At 37.3% G+C, this 11,722-nt stretch overlaps 3 pseudogenes; 1 reads left to right on the top strand and 2 right to left on the bottom strand.

Moving 5' to 3' along the window:
- Nucleotides 1-1,005: 1,005 nt before the first annotated feature.
- Nucleotides 1,006-1,117, bottom strand: LOC109126630 (uncharacterized; annotated as a pseudogene).
- Nucleotides 1,118-1,271: 154 nt separating this feature from the next.
- Nucleotides 1,272-1,895, bottom strand: LOC147937872 (UPF0496 protein At3g28270 pseudogene; annotated as a pseudogene).
- A 368-nt stretch (nucleotides 1,896-2,263) lies between these two features.
- On the top strand, nucleotides 2,264-3,157 carry LOC147937871 (uncharacterized; annotated as a pseudogene).
- The last annotated feature ends 8,565 nt before the right edge of the window (nucleotides 3,158-11,722 follow it).

The following is an 11,722-nucleotide window of genomic DNA, read 5'->3' as shown; positions in this document are numbered from 1 at the left end:
TTTCTAACCAACAATGACAATCCTAGACTACAACGAGCCTCCCTAAACTTCCTTAGCCTTAGATCTCCACTCGAAGAAAAGATCTGCAAACAATGGCTTAGAACTTGTCGGGAACAATTACAGAATTTTTCTTTTTTTCTTTCTCAGTTGGAACGACAATGTGCGGCTACATAACCCTCAAGTTGACCTTTCCCTTAAATATTTCGGTTTAGGGCTTTCCAAGCCCAACCGCTTCAATTCACCAATTTAAAACCAAATGGACCGAATCGGAAATTGTTGGTATCGACAGACACCCTCCTTGGTGTTGATCAACACTTTATCTCATATCCGGTGTTGATCAACACTTATCCTGAAACCATCCAATTTGGTTCCCGGATGTTACTTAGGCACATATAAACTGACCAATCCTCTCAGATGGTCGACGTTACAAGTAAAATAGAAAGGTACAGTGGGCTGTAAACCCCTATAACCCATTCATTTAAACATAGAAAATATGGGTCTTTAGACGCATTTGAACAACAAACATCCATAACGTTTAACCACGATGATTTTTTCCAGAACCGCTGATCTTTTCTAGAACGTGAAGTCTCGTCTCACGGATCAATTTGTTTACTTTGTCCACTGTTTTATTAGGGATACAATATCCCACATTGGAAGTTGAGTTGGATCTTAAGTGGTGTGTGTAGGATCTTAAGATATAATTAACGGACCAGCGTGTTTGTCAATAGCACCATTTTAAATTAGGGTTTGATATGGGTTTCCAACTCAAAACCAATTGACAATGAGTGGAGAGGCCCTAACCCTTTACATATTACTCAAGTTGCTTCACATCTATCCAATGTGGGATCTTTACAGGCCAACTATTGGGCCGGGCTGATTGTCTATTAGGGATACAATATCCCACATTGGAAGTTGAGTAGGATCTTAAGTGGTATATATAAGATATGGGCCTCTCCACTAATTGCCAATTGGTTTTGAGTTGGAAGCCCACAATCTAACATGTTATCAGAGCCCGGTCTGCACATACTCAACCCAATCCACAATCAGCCCGGCCCAATAGTTGGCCCGCCGATTCATGCCCGAACATACCGAGATTTATGCATAAAGAAGCCATCATCTCGAGGGGACGTATTAGGGATACAATATCCCACATCAGAAGTTGAGTAGGATTTTAAGTGGTATATATAAGATATGGTCCTCTCCACTCGTTGCCAATTGATTTTGAGTTGGAAGCCCACAATCTAACATGTTTCACCAATCTCTTTGAGGTTCTATGTTAGTTTCGTTACTTTTTCTCTGATTATGTGGAGGGCAAGTTTAGTATACACCTCATCTCCTTCATTCTCAATAGCCTCATCCACTAGTTTTAAAAGAGACATGATCTTTTTTTCTAGATGGTGGACTTGTTCAGATATGTTCTCTATTGCTCTTTCGTCGGTTTCTATACTAGTCTCCACCGATGATAAATTTTCGTTCAGTCTCGCCAGAGCTTTCTGCTGCCTCTTCAGAGCATCCATCCATTTCTCCAAGAAAGTGTGTACGCCTACCCATCCCAACGCAATCACTGGTAATGTTACAACCCCTACAGTGCCTAAAGGCGCACCCACCCCTGATGCAATTAGAGCAATTGATCCAACGAAAACGCAGCGCTGAAAAGCATATTCCAGAGTTTACTCCGTTTTGGTGCATTAGCATATTCCTTAGCAAGCTCCTTTATTTCCTCACCAAGCTTTGTTTTTGCCTCACTAACTTCTTCTAGAAGGGACTCCTGCTGCTTTTGGATCAACTTGAAGTGTTTGTGAGCTCGCGGCAATCAAAAGGATCTCCCATGGCTTCAAACTTCTTCAGCTTCTCCAAGGTTTTTTCATACCTCTTCTTCTTTCCCCCAACATCATTTTTGCCGACTCTTTTTCGAACTGTGCCACGGCCTCTTAAATGTAAAGTCGGCCAATTTCTGCTTTCTCCATGCAATCCATTACATTATCAAAAATCTCTAAAGTCTTTAAGGTATTTTTAAAATAGGCAGTTACCAAAGAGTTTATTGATAGAATAGGAATACTATAACATTCCAGTTATGTCCTTATGTAAACCTAATACACTTGTATATATACTGTTGAATCAATACAATACAAAACCCTATTTTTTTTTAAACTGCCGCCTCCCTCCTTTCCTCTGTTCTTCCTCTACTCCTACGCTCTGTTTCTCCTCTTCTTTTCTTCTTCACTTCTCGTCAGTCTCCTCTTGTTTCTTGTTTACCTTATCAATGGCTCAACCGGCAGAGAAAGCTTTTGGTGTGACACACATCAAGTCTTACATTCCTTTGGTCCTTGATATGCAGAAGATGAACTATGATGCGTGGCGTGAACTTTTTGAGACTCACTGTCTCAGCTTCAGCGTCTCTGGTCATCTTGATGGAACCTCGATTCCGGCAACTACTCAAGACACGGCCTGGAAAGAGCGTGATGGTCTTGTCAAAATGTGGATCTATGGAACGATCTCCCCTTCCCTTCTCGACACGGTCCTCATATCGCCTTGCACTGCTCGTGAGCTTTGGATTATTATCGAAAACCTGTTCCGTGATAATAAGGAGGCCAGAGCAATTCAACTAGAGAACGAGCTGCGATCCTTCACGATTTGTGATCTCTCTGTTCATGACTATTGTCAAAAACTCAAGTTCATATCTGATCTGCTTGCTAATGTCGACTCTTCTATCACTGAGCGATCGTTGGTGATACATATGTTGAATGGACTTTCTGAGAAGTTTGATAACATTCACAATGTCATCCAACACAAGTCACCATTCCCCTCGTTTGCTGCCGCTCGTTCTATGTTGCTTTTGGAGGAAGAGCGTCTCAACAAACCCTCCAAACAGGTAACCTATGCCCCTCTTGGTACCTCTACACCTCATCTGCTCTACACCAACGCAGGTCCAGCAACGCCTCCATCATATACTGCGACCAACAACCGCAATTCATATCCGCAACACTTTCCCCATCAAACCAACCGTGGACATCAAAATAGAGGATGAGGTCATGGTCGCAACAACGGTTATCGTGGACGTGATCGGCACAACCCTCGCCACAACATCAACAACTCATGGATGCCGCAACAACCATCGTACGGTCGGGCTATTGACCATGTTCTACTTGAGACCTGAATGTGTCCGTACGGTCGTCCATACAAATACCAATGAGGCCGAGTCCTATCGAGTGTAATGAGAAGAGATGAGGCTGATCTACTTACCAAAGCCCATTAACTACTTACCAAAGCCCGTAAGAAGGATCTCAAAGAAGCAATGGAGCCGTTGGAGGATAAGGTCACGGGTCGTTTCCCTTTGGGAGACCAAGTCACGTCGCTATCATTCTTGGGATCAGTCCCTTCTCTCTCTTTATGTCCTTATCTACAAGTTGTCGAGTGTAATAGGGAGTGCCCTAGTTTTTCTTCCTTATAAGGCTCTTAGCCGACATTGTATTTAATATACTTATAGAATCTCATGTTTACAATACTCTCTCTACCTACCTTACTATATTTCACTCAAACTTTGCTCTTTACTTCCGCTTAAGCAACTTAAATCAACACGGGCTCCCTATACTCCATCAACAACTCGTCCACCCCACCTCTTTCCTCTCCTCAAGCGTTTCTGTCAACTCCACCGTGTGGCATCGTCGTCTCGGCCACCGGGAAACACCACTTTCAATTCTCTTATTTCTAATGGTTTAATAAAATGCTCAAAATCAGACTCTTCTCTTTGTCATGCTTGTCAACTTGGGAAACACGTTAGACTTCCATTTGATAACTCTGTTTCTATTATTTCTAAACCATTTCAAATAATTCATTCTGATGTCTGGACCTCATCGGTTTCCAGCATCAGTGGGATCAAATACTATGTCATTTTTCTTGATTATTGTAGTCACTTTGTTTAGGTATATCCTCTTAAACAAAAATCTGAAGTGTTTTCCTCTTTCTTACACTTCTCGGCCTATGTCAACAATCAATTTGGTCGTAAAATCAAATCCCTACAATGTGATAATGGTGGGGGAGTACAACAATCGAGATTTTCTTGCTCACCTTGCCTCACACGGTATAACATCTCGTTTCTCTTGTCCCCACACCTCACAGCAAAATGGGAAAGCCGAACGCACTCTACGTACTTTAAACAATTTTGTACATTCTCTCCTTTTTCAAGCAAGCATGCCCACATCATATTGGGTGGAAGCCTTGAACATGGCCATTCATCTCTTCAACATTCTTCCATCCCAAGCCATTCATAATGAGACACCATTTACAAAACTCTACCAACAACCAGTCTCTTACGACCACCTTCGTGTTTTCGGATGTTTGTGCTATCCAAACCTCTTAGCCACCACCCCACACAAACTAGCGGCAAGATCAATTGCATGTGTCTTTCTGGGATTCCCTTCCTCGCACCGTTGGTATCGCTGTCTTGATCTCACCACTAGAAAAATCATCATCTCTCGTCATGTCACATTTGAGGAATCCACCTTCCCATTTCACACTCTTGCTCCACCTCCACTACCTCTTACCAATATTGATGCACCACCTCCTGTCTCTCCCTTACTACGCCAAACACCATCACTACCTCCAGCTCCGACACCGGTGCTGCAACCTACAAACACTGACCCTCCGCCACCAGTTCCTGTTGTGGTTCCACCTCCTGTCCATAAAATGGTAACCCGTAGCAAAAGTGGTATTACCAAACCCCGCCAGCCTCTCTCGCTTCTCACTCAAACAATCTCTCCTCTACCTTCTTCTCACCTTAAAGCTCTAGAGGATCCTAACTGGCATAGTGCAATTGATGAGGAATATGGTGCTCAAATTAAAAAGAGAACCTGGTATTTGGTTCCACGTCCCAAATTTGTTAATATTGTGCGTTCTATGTGGTTATTTACACAAAAACATGATGAAGATGGGAACTTCACTCGATACAAGGCTCGTTTGGTGGCTAATGGCAAGTCTCAAGAGGTTGGCATTGACTTTGATGAAACATTTAGTCCGGTTGTAAAACCAGCAACGATCCGCATGGTGCTCGACCTCGCTCTCTCCCGTAATTGGTCCATTCATCAATTGGACGTAAAAAATGCCTTCCTCAATGGTGAACTTGACGAAACCGTGTACATGCACCAACCACCAGGATTTCAAGATCCGTCCAAGCCAGACCACCTCTGCCTACTCCACAAATCCATCTATGGACTCAAACAAGCACCACGAATGTGGAATCAACGGTTCGCATCCTATGCCCGTCGAGTTGGTTTCAAGCAAAGCAAATGTGATTCATCTCTTTTCACCTACAACACCTCCCAAGGTATGGCGTATCTCCTTATATACGTTGATGATATCTTGCTCACCGCGTCTTCCACCGCTCTCTGCGATATCATTATTGCTTCTCTCCACAGTGAGTTCTCCATGACCAACCTTGGTCCGGCTAAATACTTCCTAAGCATCTCCATCAAGCGGAACTCTGCGGGTCTCTTCCTTGACCAACGACAATATGCATCGGAAATAATCTTACGGTCCAACATAGACAAGTGCAACCCATGTACAACACCGGCGGATCCTCGCACAAAACTTTTGGCTGATGACAGTCCTGCAATCTCTGATCCTACACTCTATCGCAGCTTAGCAGGCGCTCTTCAATACCTCACCTTCACTCGCCCTGACATTGGATACTCCGTCCAGCAGGTGTGTTTGTATATGCATGATCCACGAGAATCACACTTTACTGCACTCAAACTCATCATTCGGTATGTTAAAGGAACACTTCAGCATGGCTTGCAGCTCACACCAACGAAAACCTCCTCGCTAACGGCTTACACCGATGCTGATTGGGCGGGTTGTCCCTCGATGCGGCGCTCCACCTCCGGCTACTGCATCTTTCATGGTGACAATCTCATCTCATGGTCTTCCAAACGGTAACACACGGTTTCAAGATCAAGTGCCGAAGCAGAGTATAGAGGTGTGGCCAATGTAGTTGCTGAAACTGTGTGGCTACGCAACTTACTCCTTGAGCTTCATTGTTCTCTTACCACCGCCGCACTTGTCTACTGCAACAATGTCAGCACCGTCTATCTCTCCTCCAACCTAGTGCAACATCAACGTACGAAGCATGTGGAAATTGATATCCACTTTGTAAGCGAGCGGATAGCTCTCGGTCACATCCGTGTTCTTCACATACCTTCGTCAAGCCAATACGCAGACATCTTCACAAAGGGTCTTCACACACCCCCTATTCATGGAGTTCAAGTCCAGTCTCGGCGTCATGAACAATCCGGCTTCGACTGCGGGGGAGTGATAGAATAGGAATACTGTAATATTCCAATTATGTCCTTATATAAACCTAATACACTTGTATATATACTGTTGAATCAATACAATACAACACAAAGGGAATTACCAAGTTACATTTATAGCTTTGCTCTCCCACACATTTTTTTCACTTTCAAGAATGAAGTTTGCCACATCTTGGCTAACTTCAAGTAGGTGCTTGGAGACCTCCATGTGTATTTCTTGTTGGGACAAATACCCAGTCCCAGTCTCAGCTCCAGTGGTGAGTGAGTCTATCACTTTGTTGGTTCGCTGCTGAAGCGCAAAATTAAAGGATTTGAGGTCTGGGTGGTCTTCACAAGCGGATTTGTAATCACTCAGGTGTCCTGAGCATTTCGATATCAAGCCTTCGGATACTGCCATTGAAGATATTACTGAAAGTAAAAAAATATCAAGAAAAAGTAAGAGGGATTTAGGAAAATGCTTTGCATACACCTAGCTTCCCAAAATAAGAGTTCCCCAACAACAACTCTCAGTTTACAAAAAAAAAAAAAAAAAGAAAGTTTTTTGTTTTATATATTTTATTTTCATTTTAATGCATTTTTATTAATAAGCACTGATTTGAAATTATATTTCTGATTTTGTAAAATTAGTTTTTAAGAAAATCTAATATCCTTGATAATGAAACATATTTTTGTAGAAATTTTATATGCTAATGTTAATGTATATGAACATCATTCTCAATAAAAATTTTAGAATTATTTTCTGATTACTCACTTATATAATATTAAGTACATAGAAAAAAAAAAGAAAATTACGATAATAAAAAATACTTTGTAGGGAAGAAAAAGAGATTTGTTTTGTTATGGTTTTTGAAATAAAAAATACTTTATAATCTTTATCGTTTTACCTATGTTATTTAGTCTCCATGTTAACATAATTGTTATGGATAACATAACATATATAGCCTTAGAAAATCAAAGTAAAATGCTTTATAATCTTGGTTTTAATTTTGGCTTGTCTTAGTTTGAGATTTGCATAGTGCTATAGTTTTAAATTATTGAGCTTGGGAGAGGAATGGAGTTGCCGAGTATTTTGCTTATCTTCTGGGTCTCGGATATATGAACTTTTGATACGCGGGAGAATCTAATTGGAGCAACGGAATTGTGAGGATTACGTTGGTCCCGTTAGCAAATCGTGGTAACTAACTGTTAAGAGATATTAAACACATGTTTTTTTATATAAGCCACAAACTCTTAAGAGGGTGTATTCAAACCATGATTTTAAAGGATTTTATGAGATTTAGGAAATTTGAGATTTTGAGAGATTTAACGAGAGTTTTTAGGATATTTGGTGGAATTGTTAAATATTTTGTTTTAAGATAGGAAAAAAAGTTTGAGATTTGATGAGGTTCAAAAGGATTATATTGGATGATTGTAAGAGATTTATAGGAAAAATAAAATGGATTTCCAAAATAAATTGAAAGATAAAATTCAAACTTACGGTTTGTACTGTTAAAAAAATTGAAAGACAAAAATGGATTTCTCTGTTCATCATCTCTTTCCCCCAAATTTTGTTTCGTCATTAGTTTGTTTCTTCTAGTTTTAATTATTAATTAAGAACTAGGGAGTGGAGAATCATGGTATCGTGGATAAAAATCACTGTCATCTCCCAATACTTTACATCATCTTCTAGTTTTAACTCCACTGGTGTTCATCATCTCCTTCCCCCAATCATCATCTCCTTTTTGATGGCCAAACGTGGAGCTGAGCGTGGTGAGGACGTGGTGGTTTCGAATGTTGATATGGAGGCAGCAAAAAGAGGACAAGATTCAAGGACTTTGTTGTTGTTAGTGATGGTAATGGTCATATTGTATTGATAGTGAAATTCTCTAAGGATGTTACTAGGGTGATAATTCTCCCTAAGCTCTCTATTGTTCTAGTGAGAGGAGAGGTCACAGTGTTTTTTTCATTTTTTGTAAAACAAATCCTTCAAAATAGCACATCTAGAGGTGAGATTTTATAAATTGGATTTGTAGTGTAAAAATGTATCAATAATCTCTCAAAATCTTCCAAAATCATTGTACGAGATTTTAAAGAAAAAAAAGTTATGTTTTAAATAACAGTTGATTTTATATGATTTTTAAAAATTGTTGTTTAAATAACAAGATATTTTGAGTGATTTTGAGTGATTTATTAAAATGTCATTTTTAATAACACTAGATTTAGAAAAAGAATTTAAAATTTCAAATTGAATAACATGTGATTTTAATAAAAATCCAAAATCATATATTAAGTACTAGACTGTAGAATTTTTTTTAAAAAAAAGTGAAAAAAAACATTGAAGCTAAAAAAATTAGGGAATTCATATATATAGGTCCTCAAGTCCTTAGAATAATTAGCTATAAGATTCATATTTAAAATAGGTTAATTTTCTACAAAATATCAAAACCGTTTAAACGGTGTATAATATATTAACTATTCTAGTATTACTAGGTTTTGAACTCACGCTACGCGTGGGTTTATTTAATATATTTTGGTAAAAATTATATATGATTGATGACATTTATGAAATATTAGCTTATATTAAATTTTATATTACAATTGATCGATGAAAATTTTATTTTTTTAAAATATAAAAGTTACTTATATTAGAAATCCAAATCTGATCAAAAGAATCATGAAATTAATTGGACGTCTAAGCGAATCGAAATCCTAAATCGTTTCTTTGACCATCAGACAAACAAAACATTTTTACAATCAGGAATTAATCTTGTTTCTTCATATTTAATTGACCACCACCATCTATGTGTTTTTTCACTGTTTTCCTACTCTTCATATTATTTCTCATCATTTCCATTGTCAAATTTTCATGATAAATGTCATCGTTACTTTTACCGTCCGGTTTTTCATTATACTTTTCTTCTTCCTCTTCCTCATCAGCTTCCTCATATTCTTCCACTGAATAATCATTTAAAACTTTTTTTTAGACTACCACACAACTTGTTACCCATCAAACTATAATACAAAAATCAATGCCTCTTGTCTCGTAAAATTTGTGCAATTTTATGGACCAGCTTAGTTACTACATGCACCCAATTATTGATACTTTCACCTGTATACTTACTCGGTTTTAGATTCACACGTATTGAAACTTTTCAAACCAAAATCCTTAATACTACAAAATTGCAAATTACTTGTAGAGAAAGTAATATGAACACATGTATAGCTAATAAAACATTTGTGCTTGCCATCGATCCTTCTTCTTTAAACCTCAAACATTAACTCAAACAACATCAAATCAAGATCTTGCGATGTTAAACCTTCTTTCTTTGACCCAAAAACTAATTTTACAGAAACAATATCAAATCATCTATAAAGTCTTACATAAAATAATGTTTTAAACTTTTTAGAGTTAAATATTAATAATACTTAAACTTCTTATAGAGTTTAAATATTTGTAATATTTTAAACTTTCTATAGAGGTATTTATAATATTTTTAAAAAAATATTATAAATATTTAAACTTTTAAATTTTTTAAATTTGGACACCTGATAAATCAATCTTCCTGGTAATTCATAGTTGGAAGCATATTAGTCTTATTTATAGTGGTTCTCAGAAAATTCCAGCCGATGTGGGACGTTGTAAATACACTTATTTATAAGTATTTTAATATAGAAATTTAACATAATTTCAAAAATGTTAAATATTGAGTTGTTTGATCCCGATTAGTTATTTAAAAATCTGAATATACAAAATTATGGAAATTTAAAAAAATATTAATTAGTGACATGTCTAATCATTATTGGTTGTTTTAAATCATAGGTGGACAGCCTTAGGAGCTTATAGCTCTTACTTTTATTTAGTATAGATGTATATATATCTGCATATATATTGTATCTTATGGAGAAAAGAAGTAACTCGCTCCAAACGTTTTAGTATCAAACACTGATAATTTGCAATTACACTATGGTGGTTTCTTTAGTCGCAAACTCCGATAGTGGTTACACCACCCCTAACATTCCAATCTTTTTGAGTCCTTCCACCGTATGTCTGCTTCTTCGTTTTGTATGTCTGCGTTTTTTACCGTAGGTTCTGCCATCATAAGATATGGTCCCAAGTCCCGCACCAAAAAAAAAAAATCAAGGGGTCATTTTACTTGCTTCTTTCTTGACACTAAGAGGATGTTTTATGGTTAAATGCATTTTCTTTTATGTTTGTATATTCAACATGGCAACGTGAAAAAACCTATTTTTGTACGTTACCAAAGAGTATAATGAGACTTTGTGTTCGAAAATGCGATGGAAGCATTCTGAATTCCGTTGGTTGCACAAGAGATATGAAATACATTTTAGAATCACACTTTGCCTCGTTCGTTCTTTCTCACGGTGGACGCATTCGTTACGAGCAGTGAGAAGAGTTTAGTTTAATATTTTGTAAGACTTTATTTATTCTTTGTTTTTGCTAATTACTGTTAGTTCCTTAAGCAAGATGAAGAAGTTGTAGCCTTTAGGATGATACATAGCTTTTTTCTTTGAGTTTTCTCAGGGTTTTTTTTTTTTTTTGTTGACCGCATTTTCTCAGCGTTTTGTAGTTTTGATTGCTTGATGATCATAGAAGGTATATACATATACACTTTAATATCACTAGTTCATGTATAATGATACATTGATATCCTCTTGCGAAATTGTAGAACGTAATCTAGTTTTTGGTAGTATATTACAGTGAAAAATTCTTATTACTCTACGAACTTGTGAAAAGTCATCTTAGAACTGAGGTTAAGAAAATGTTTCCTTTGGTAGGCTTTTTTATTTATAGTGAGACGTACGTTTGTAAATGTGTTTCCAAGTAAAGTCGCTCGAAGATGCTTGAGAACTTGATTTTTATTCAACTTCTACTTTAGACCAATGTTAAATGAGAAATCAATTCTAGTGGGACTAAATATTTCAATGTATCATATCGTGTTAAAGTGACAATCTGTTGGTTCATAAATTTTAGGTTGATATGATGTGATTAATTAGTAAAAAGTTGTTTTATCTGGAAAGCAAACTGTTTTTGGTCATTTAAGTTGTGAAAAGATGAATGTGAAAATAACACAACAACAAACTTTATTTCACGAGTATAAAAAATATACGTAGGGGATAGAGGTACATATCAACCAACCCTCTAGGATAATCAACGTTACGAAGTAAAATAAAAAACAAGGTACAATGGGGTGCAAACCCTAATAACCCATTTATTTAAACATATAACATAGGAGTTTTAGACAACAAACATCATTTAAAGTTCAAACGGATTAATGTTTTCAAGAACGTTTGATCTTTTGCAGAACATTAAGTCTCGCCTCTGCGATCAATTTGCTATGTTCTTGCACACTCTCACCAACCTCCTTGATTTTCTCTGTTAATTATCTACTTTACCCTTGATTACTTTTAGGACA

This window comes from Camelina sativa, chromosome 9, assembly GCF_030686135.1.
Source record: "Camelina sativa cultivar CO46 ecotype springtype chromosome 9, ASM3068613v1".
In the NCBI taxonomy this organism is placed as follows: Eukaryota; Viridiplantae; Streptophyta; class Magnoliopsida; order Brassicales; family Brassicaceae; genus Camelina; species Camelina sativa.
This window is presented reverse-complemented; position numbering and strand designations above follow the sequence as displayed.